Raw genomic sequence first — 8,372 nt, 5'->3', positions numbered from 1 at the left:
TAAAAAAAAAAAAAAAAAAAAAAACAAAAAAACAAACTAACAAACAAACAAACAGCAACAACAAAAAAAACCACTTGTACCCTCACTGTTAGATAGATGGATGGCTCCTAATATATTAAGAATTTTGTTAAAACTTGTAATTCAGGTTAGCAACCACCACTTCTCACTGGGCAGATATAAGGGTCCATCCCTAAGGTGTGGTGGCAGATGTGAAATTCCATTGTAAAAATATGCAAAGAAGCCGGGCGTGGTGGCGCACGTCTTTAATCCCAGCACTCGGGAGACAGAGGTAGGAGGATCACCGTGAGTTCAAGGCCACCCTGAGACTCCATAGTGAATTCCAGGTCAGCTTGAGCCAGAGTGAGACCCTACCTCGAAAAACCAAAAAAAAAAAAAAAAAAGCAAAGTGCTTGAGTTCTGCCTAAAGTTCCTCAAGTAGACTTGTTTGCTTTTGGGTGGAGTCTTTTTTGGGTGGAGTCTTTTTCCTCCAGGCTCAGACCTGTGAAAGAGGTCCAGCTTCTTCTGCCATTATGGAACTTCCCCTCGATCTCCAATAAATCCTTTGCTCCATAACAGTGCCTGCTCTGGAAGTTCATCTCAGTGACATGATGCAGTCTACTACAAATGGTTAAATAAATTATGGATGATATGTAGGTATATAAATGATAAGTAGATAGATACAAAAAGGCATATAGATTACACAGAATGATAAATACAAAGAAAGTCACAATGATTAATTCTCAATAAGTATTCAGCTACAAGTTTATTTTTTCACATCCTAATGTGCTTTTTACCCTATATGAGGACATTCGGACCTTTGAACCAGCATTCACAGTCTCAATCCAGTTGAAGGACTCAGGAACCAGAGGAATGCCATGACAGGCTTCAGAGTCACTTGTAGGACTAAGTTTCTGTTTCCCAGCAAGGTTTAAATAAGAATTTAACAGTTACTGATAAAAGATCACAAATTGCTTATGCCATACATTTCTATAGTCATAAGACAAGTTGCTTAAGTTCCTCAAACACACATAGCCAATCACAATAAAGGTTACCTAATCTGCTTGAAATTCCCCTAGACCCTTGCCCACCAGCTCTGCCCCCTCCAGCATCCTAAGCTTATCAAAAAAAATACATGTTCAGTTACTACCTAAATCTACCAATCGTAACCATTCCCCTACTTCTTTGTTCAAATCCCTATAAAAAACCTGTCCCCCTGATGCACAGGGCTCTTGTGTGGATCCACTGCATTGGTGAAGTCAAGAGTATGAGCTTAAGCCTGAAATAAAGCTCCTTGCCTTTGCATATGTGTTTGGTTCTCCTTGGTGGTAATTGGGGGTGCTGAGAACTGAGCATAACATTTGGGGGCTCGTCCGGGATCACCCCCCCCCATTGATCCTGAGGACCCCAACACATGGAGCTCAGGTTTCCAGCTGGTAAGTGTGTTTCTGTTTTTGTTCCTTTTTTTTTTTTTTTTTTTTTTTTTTTTTAACTTTCAGTTTTCTGGCAAGCCACATCGTGGCTTCTGTAATTCTGTTATTCTGATCAGGTCATATATCCTGGTTGATGCGCTGTAAGGACAGACCTGGAGGAGGCATGAGACGTCCTGCCCCCTCATCTGAAGGGGAGCACTGTCCTGGACAGAGCAAACCTGCTAATCTGAGTGGGGGCTCTGTCCCTGACAGAGCAAACCTGCTAGGGAGACCTGCTCCCATCTGTACTGTGTTTGGCATTATTGAGCCATCCCCTAAGGACTCAGATTCTTTTGGCCACCACGGATCTGAATCTGTAGCACACATCTGGTTTTTTGGGCCCTATGTGTCTGTGTCTTGTGTCTTGTGTGTCTGGTCATTGCCCTAATCCTATGGATGTTCCTCCCCTGACTCAATAACATAGGACAGATTCCTTCCTCCCCTTTAGAACTCTGGAAGTATGCCAAAGCAGTTGCCCATAACAACAGGGTAAACTTTAACAAAGACAGATGGATTACATTTTGTTCCTCTGAATGGCCCACCTTCAATGTAGGATGGCCACCAGAGGGGACCTTTCATCTAAATACTATACTTGTGATTGGAAAAAAAATTCTTTTTCACCCTAGGAGTGGACACCCTGATCAAATCCCTTATATTGTGACCTGGAGGAACCTGATAGAAGAGCCTCTCCCCTGGGTGAAGTCTTCCCTCCCTTCCCTGCCCCCTCTTTTACAGGTGCTGGCAGTTATAACCCAAAGAGACACCAAGCCCACTGCTGAAGCCTGAGCCCCAATTCTTGTGGGCGCACTGATGAGATGGACAGGGTGGATGAGTGCTCTCCCAGAGGGACTGGGAGACATTGGCCCATGCAACCTTGCCTCCATGTTTGAGGGCTGGCAGGTTTCACTTTCTCCTCCTTTATTTTTGGTTCACACCATCGCGTGGAACCAGACATGACAAACTAGCAACTGATGTCTCTTGGCCAAGGCCACTCTTCAGTATTGATTCATGGCCAGCTGTCCTCTGCCTGGACCCTGACAGCCCATTGGGTGTTGGCCAAAACCCTCTACCTATTTCTCTCTGACACATTAAAAAAAAAAAAACAACCCAGTAACACATCTACCTCTTAAAAGCCTGTAGGGCAGGTCGCTGGCCTCTTAAACTTGTGGACAGGCTCATGCCTGGAGCTTTAGGGAATCCCTTAGGAATGTTGCCCTCTGGTCTTGGTGTTTCTAATCTTTCTCTGTCATGGGTAACATTGCCTCCCACCAAAATATATAAAAATAAATACATATATATATTTATTTATTTACTATATATATATTAATGTATATTAGGTAAATATAATATATATTATATATTTATATATATAAATAAAAATAATATATATATATGTTATATATAATATATTAATATATAATATATATTATATATATATATGTTATTCTGATCAGGTCATACATCCTGGTTGATGCACTGTAAGGACAGACCTGGAGGAGGCACGAGACTCCTGCCCACTCATCTGAGGGGGGCTCTGTCCTGGCTGGTTTAACTTCCTTTCTGAGTGTGTTAATTACCTGCATTAAAGCCAAAGCCAATTGGAATCATCAGAGCAAAAGGCACCAATGTTTTGGTCTGTGCTCCCAGGTCATGAGGCCACTGGAGATGATGGGACACTTCTACACTGGCCCCCTGGTAAGTCACCTGTCTTCCTGAGCAGGGAGGATATGGAGACACCCCAAAAATTGGTGCACAGTCTTAAATAGGAAAGTCACAATTGAGGAACAATCAGTCCTCCTGACTTCACAAAAAAGGGAAAACTACTTGACCACCATGGCCCTGACTTATCCTAACAGAAGACACCAGTAAGCTTCAGGGCTACTCCTGGGTCTCTGAAGTCTCTTTGGAGAACCATTAATGACCTCCAAAAAGTCAATCCTTAATTAAATTTTGGCTGTCTGCATGGTCTTAAATACTCAGAGAGAAATGTATAACCAAAGATTAAAAATATATATTTATACAGCCTTTACTGGCATCCAATAACTCTCTATTATCTAGGTTAAATGTTGTATATATGTTTCTGATAACTCTGCTAATGTTTCATCTGTTTTACAAGCCATGTTGAGTACTACTGTACCATTTAATGAACAGTTCTGGGAGAAAAATCTCAGCTAGCTCACCTTCAGATGGTCCTGAGACAACACAAGCCTGTCAACCTAAATTCTTTCGACCTCAAAAAGGACCAGTTTGCTGTGTTCACTTCTCATTCTCTTCCAAGACTATCTTCCTACACTCTGAGGTTCATTAAAATAGTTCCCCTCTCTGGGAGAGACTCTCTAACTGCAACAAATCCCCACGTCGTGTCCCACTCAGCAGGAAACAGTAAATGGTCTGATATTGTCGTCCCAGTCCCCTAAAGCAGTTGGAGCACCTTCTCATGAGAGGGAGAAATAAAAGGAGATTAAATCTACTCTTCCTACAACATGGAGGACTGTGCCAAGCTCTGGGAGAACAATGTTACTTTTATATCAAAAGTTCATGTATTGTTAGAGATAGCTTAGCCATGGTCCACAAGAAACTAAAGGAAAGGGCTAAAGCTAGACAGCAGAATCAAAATTGGTATGAATCCATGTTTGATTGGTCCCCATGGCTAACGACCTTGCTTTCAGCCCTAGCTGGACCCCTGATTCTATTATTGTTGTCACTAACCCTTAGACCCTGCATAATCAATGAACTAATCTCTTTTGTTAGGGAATGAATTAACGCAGTACAACTCATGGTGCTAAGAACCCAGTACCATCCTTTACAACCTCTTCTCTAATAAAGACCCAAAATTGGGTCCTCTTAAATTACAAGCAGAGTGGGGAATGAAGGACTCAGGAACCAGAGGAATGCCATGACAGGCTTCAGAGTCACCAGTAGGCCTAAGTTTCTGTTTCCCAGCAAGGTTTAAAGAAGAATTTAACAGTTACTGAAAAAAGATCACAAATTGCTTATGCCATACATTTCTATAGTCATAAGACAAGTTGCTTAAGTTCCTTAAACACACATAGCCAATCACAATAAAGGTTACCTAATCTGCTTGAAATTCCCCTAGCCCCCTGCCCACCAGCTCTGTCTACCAGCTCTGCCCCACAGCATCCTAAGCCTATCAGAAAATTACAAGTGCAGTTACTACCTAAATCTACCAATCATGTAACCATTCACCTACTTCTTTGTTCAAATCCCTATAAAAAAACAACCTGCCCCTCTGCTACTCAGGGCTCTTGTACGGATCCACTGCATTGGTGAAGTCAAAAGTCCGAGTTTAAGCCCGAAATAAAGCTCCTTGCCTTTGCATATGTGTTTGGTTCTCCTTTGTGGTCATTGGGGGTGCCAAGAACTGGGCATAACACAGTCATCTCTCACACCTCACCTTCTATAATAGCTGTGATGCATCAGAAGTTTCTCTTTATTTACTCCTTTTCATAGTTACTTGGGGGACCCAATTTATATAGTCCCACTCTGAGGTCAAACAGACTCTGAAAAGCTTATATATTATTGCTCACATATTTGCTCTTAAAGTCCACACCAAAGGGAGACACGGGGAGAGAAAGCAACCAATTCAGGTAATTTAAACAACCTGTTTTCCCTTCACTACTAGTATTTATATTCTCTCTGTAAAACAAGTATTTATGCTGGGGAATTCATCTGGTTTATGACATTAATGAAAAAGAAGGGTGTGATATAGAGTGCATGAGAACGGAAAAATACAAATCATGATTATCATACAGAGTTAGTAATTCCTGTGCAACATACCAATAAAATTTTGATGCTAGAATGTTAATGAATGTTCTCCTCTAGAACCAATATGTTTGCAATGGACTGTAGGTGCCTTAACTGACAAAAATATCCTTATATAAACTTTTAGGTATTTTTCACTTTCGAGCAGAGTGATTTTCATTAAGTGGGCTTTTCCACCATAGTGTTTCAAGTGTATGATGTACAGGTTATCATTTATGGCTAGTGTTTCCCCCATAGATCACTTATTTTCTGAGGAGCTTTTGGAATTGCCTGTGTCCTGCATTGATGTAACTGTGTTGGTACCACCTTAAATGGCAAAGGTTTTGTAATATGTGTTGAGATTTTTACATTTTTGTGATTTGATCTAAAATTAGTTTACATATAGAACCAGGAAAATATTAATAGTCTGAAAATTTTTTTTCAGACATTCTCCTGAAATAAGAACATAGAGGATGAAGTCTAGTTTGTTTGTTTTTTTTTTTTTCTTTTTTCATGAGTTATTTAATAGTTCTTACAGGATTGGATGTTGGAAGGGCTCATAAATTTTCATTAAAAAGTCAAGATCAGTTTTGTTTGGACACGGAATGATTCCCCTGCCTCCCCTTTCCAACCAGCTACACAAAAATGAATCCACATACAAGATGGAGAAGTTGAATGATCACTTGCCAAGGTCCACAGGACCGTTTAGTCGACTACTGTTACCACTGCGTCCTTCCTGGTAGACTATCACTAGTAATAGTTTCTGGCTGTTTTTTCCACTTGAAACCAGAGATAAGAAACAAGCTAAGTCTCAGCAATTCTAGGCTCCATGTGAAACCATTCAGGTTCTCCCAGGTTATTTTTCTATTTGAGCATCTTCCCTTCCAGAAGACATTACAGGTTCACACACCTTTCTCCTTCCAGCTGGTCGAGACAGTGAAATACCTTGGAACGCTCTGTGAGGTTCCAGGATGTAATGACGGCAAGTCTGGAACAGGTGTGGTGAAGACACTAAAATTGCTCTCATGGCTCCTTGAAGTCCTGACACTAAAGCCACCAGCACAGGAGCCCTCACCAGGAAAGCCTGGAACCAGGACTCGTTGGCATTGGGCATTCGGAGGTGTGGGACTAGAAGATGAGCTTTTTGTGCTTTGAGTTGGGGCTTTGCCCTTTCCACTTCAACCTCGGACAGCCTCCCGCATGTGTTTGGGCTGCAACGGTGGCATCTCTCCCCACTTCTCACACACACACAGGGCTTCTTCCACCGCCTCCCCGACGAAAACCTTGGAAATACCAGACATGGCAATCACCACCTTCTGGGACACGGAGGTGCCGGTGATGGACTGGATCAGCCTTTCAAAGGCAGCCTTAGGAAAAGCTGACCGGCGACACATTTCGTAACGGTTCAGCTGCTCCTCAGAAAAGGAAGAAACCAGGGTTTGCATCTTCTGCGTCTCGTCTTCATCCACTTTCTGTTTCTTCTCCTTTTGTTTGGAATCGATTTTCAGGTTTTTTTTTTTTTTTTTTTTTTTGCTGCAGGAGTAAGTACTGATGTGTCTTCCCTTTCAGCTGCTCTTAGTTAAATCCGAGACATCCTGACTCTTGAGCTCGCCTTCCTCCGCGGCCGCATCTCTGTCCCCTTCTCCTCCGGGATCCCCTCCGCGCCGGCGGTGCGGTCCCCAGGAGCGGCGGTGGTCTCTCCGGATTCCCCGCCCCTTCGCCTTTGTCGCCCTGGGGGCGACTCCTCAGCCTGGTCCATCGCGGGTACGCGGGCAAGGAGAGGAAGTCTGGACTGGGCCGAAGGCTAGTTTTATAAGAAAACTAATTGTCTCTCAAGTTCATCTCTAATGCATGTTCAGTTATATAAAATTTCAACATGGCATGTACAATTAAAGTAACAGTGTAATTAAGCAATATGCCTTTCCTATCCTCCAAAAAAAAATAAATAAAATAAAAAGGAATTTCAGTCCATAAGGCTTGTGGTAGTTTGTATATATGGATAACAATTTATTCAGTGTTTTATTAGTTTGCAGTTTGAATATGCAGTCATGTGACTTGAGAACTGGAGGAGGTGTCACTGGGCAGACCTTGGAGTGCAGCTGTGGTGGTGGATTTGCAATTCCCATCTAAAGATATGCAGAGTGCCTGGAGTTCCTGAAGTGTGTTTGTTTGTGGTATGGCTTTTGGGTTTTAACTTGTGGCTTTTCTTTCTCTCTTTCTGCTTGGACCTGTGAAAGCAGGCCCAATTCCTCTGTCATTATGGAACTTTCCTTGAATCTATAAGCATCAAAAAATTCCTTCCTCCATAACTGTCCCTGGTCTGGAAGTTCATCTCAGTGAACTGAGGCTGTGTGGCACAAGGCCCAAACAATAATTTTTTTCTTTGATAATATTACTTTTTTTTTTTTTACAATTATATCAGTCACAGAGAAGTGTTGAAGGGACATAGAAGACCAAGGGCCTTTGTTATTTCAATAAATGAACAGGCATTTGAAGTGAGGACAGTTATGTCCCAGAAGAGAAATACATCCTTTGAAAAAAAAAAATCAGCATTATTTATTCTTTCATTTTCTTTGTTAAGTAAAGAGACTGAAATTAGTAATAGCCAAGAAAGTATGAATGTTCAGGTCATTTTTTTTTCTTTCTTTTTAAATTTTTATTTGTTTATTTGGCAGCAGCAGACACAGAGAGAAAGGGCCAGATATATAGAGAGAATGGGCACATCAGGGCCTCCAGCCACTGCAAAAGAACTCCAGACCCGTGAGACCCCTTGTGCATCTAGCTAACATCAGTCTTGGGGAACTGAGCCTTGAACTTAGGCTTCACAAGCAAGTGCTTAACTGCTAAGCTATCTCTCCAGCCCTCAAGTCATAATTTTAAACTCTGGAATGAAGTGGCCTAAATGAAAAGAAATTGTTAGCTTGGAAGTATCCTAAACAAAGTAAAAATAAAATACAATTTTCCTTTATCTTACAATAATTATTAGGGCCACCCTCTATGGTTGCGCCAAGAAACAAAGGACAGTGAAGGTATAGGGATGTATTTCATATGCATGCCATCCTAACATTATAATTATATATTGGAGAATAACTAGGAATATTTAGTTAATCTCAATAATAACTTTGAAGAGAATTTATGAAT

At 41.5% G+C, this 8,372-nt stretch overlaps 1 pseudogene; it reads right to left on the bottom strand.

Annotated features, from left to right (window-relative positions):
* Positions 1–6,359: 6,359 nt before the first annotated feature.
* Positions 6,360–6,990, bottom strand: LOC123464410 (annotated as a pseudogene).
* Between the last annotated feature and the right edge of the window lie 1,382 nt (positions 6,991–8,372).

Source organism: Jaculus jaculus, chromosome 11 (assembly GCF_020740685.1).
Source record: "Jaculus jaculus isolate mJacJac1 chromosome 11, mJacJac1.mat.Y.cur, whole genome shotgun sequence".
NCBI lineage: Eukaryota > Metazoa > Chordata > Mammalia > Rodentia > Dipodidae > Jaculus > Jaculus jaculus.
The sequence above is the reverse complement of the archived record's forward strand: the minus strand, read 5'-3'. Positions and strand labels throughout refer to the sequence as shown.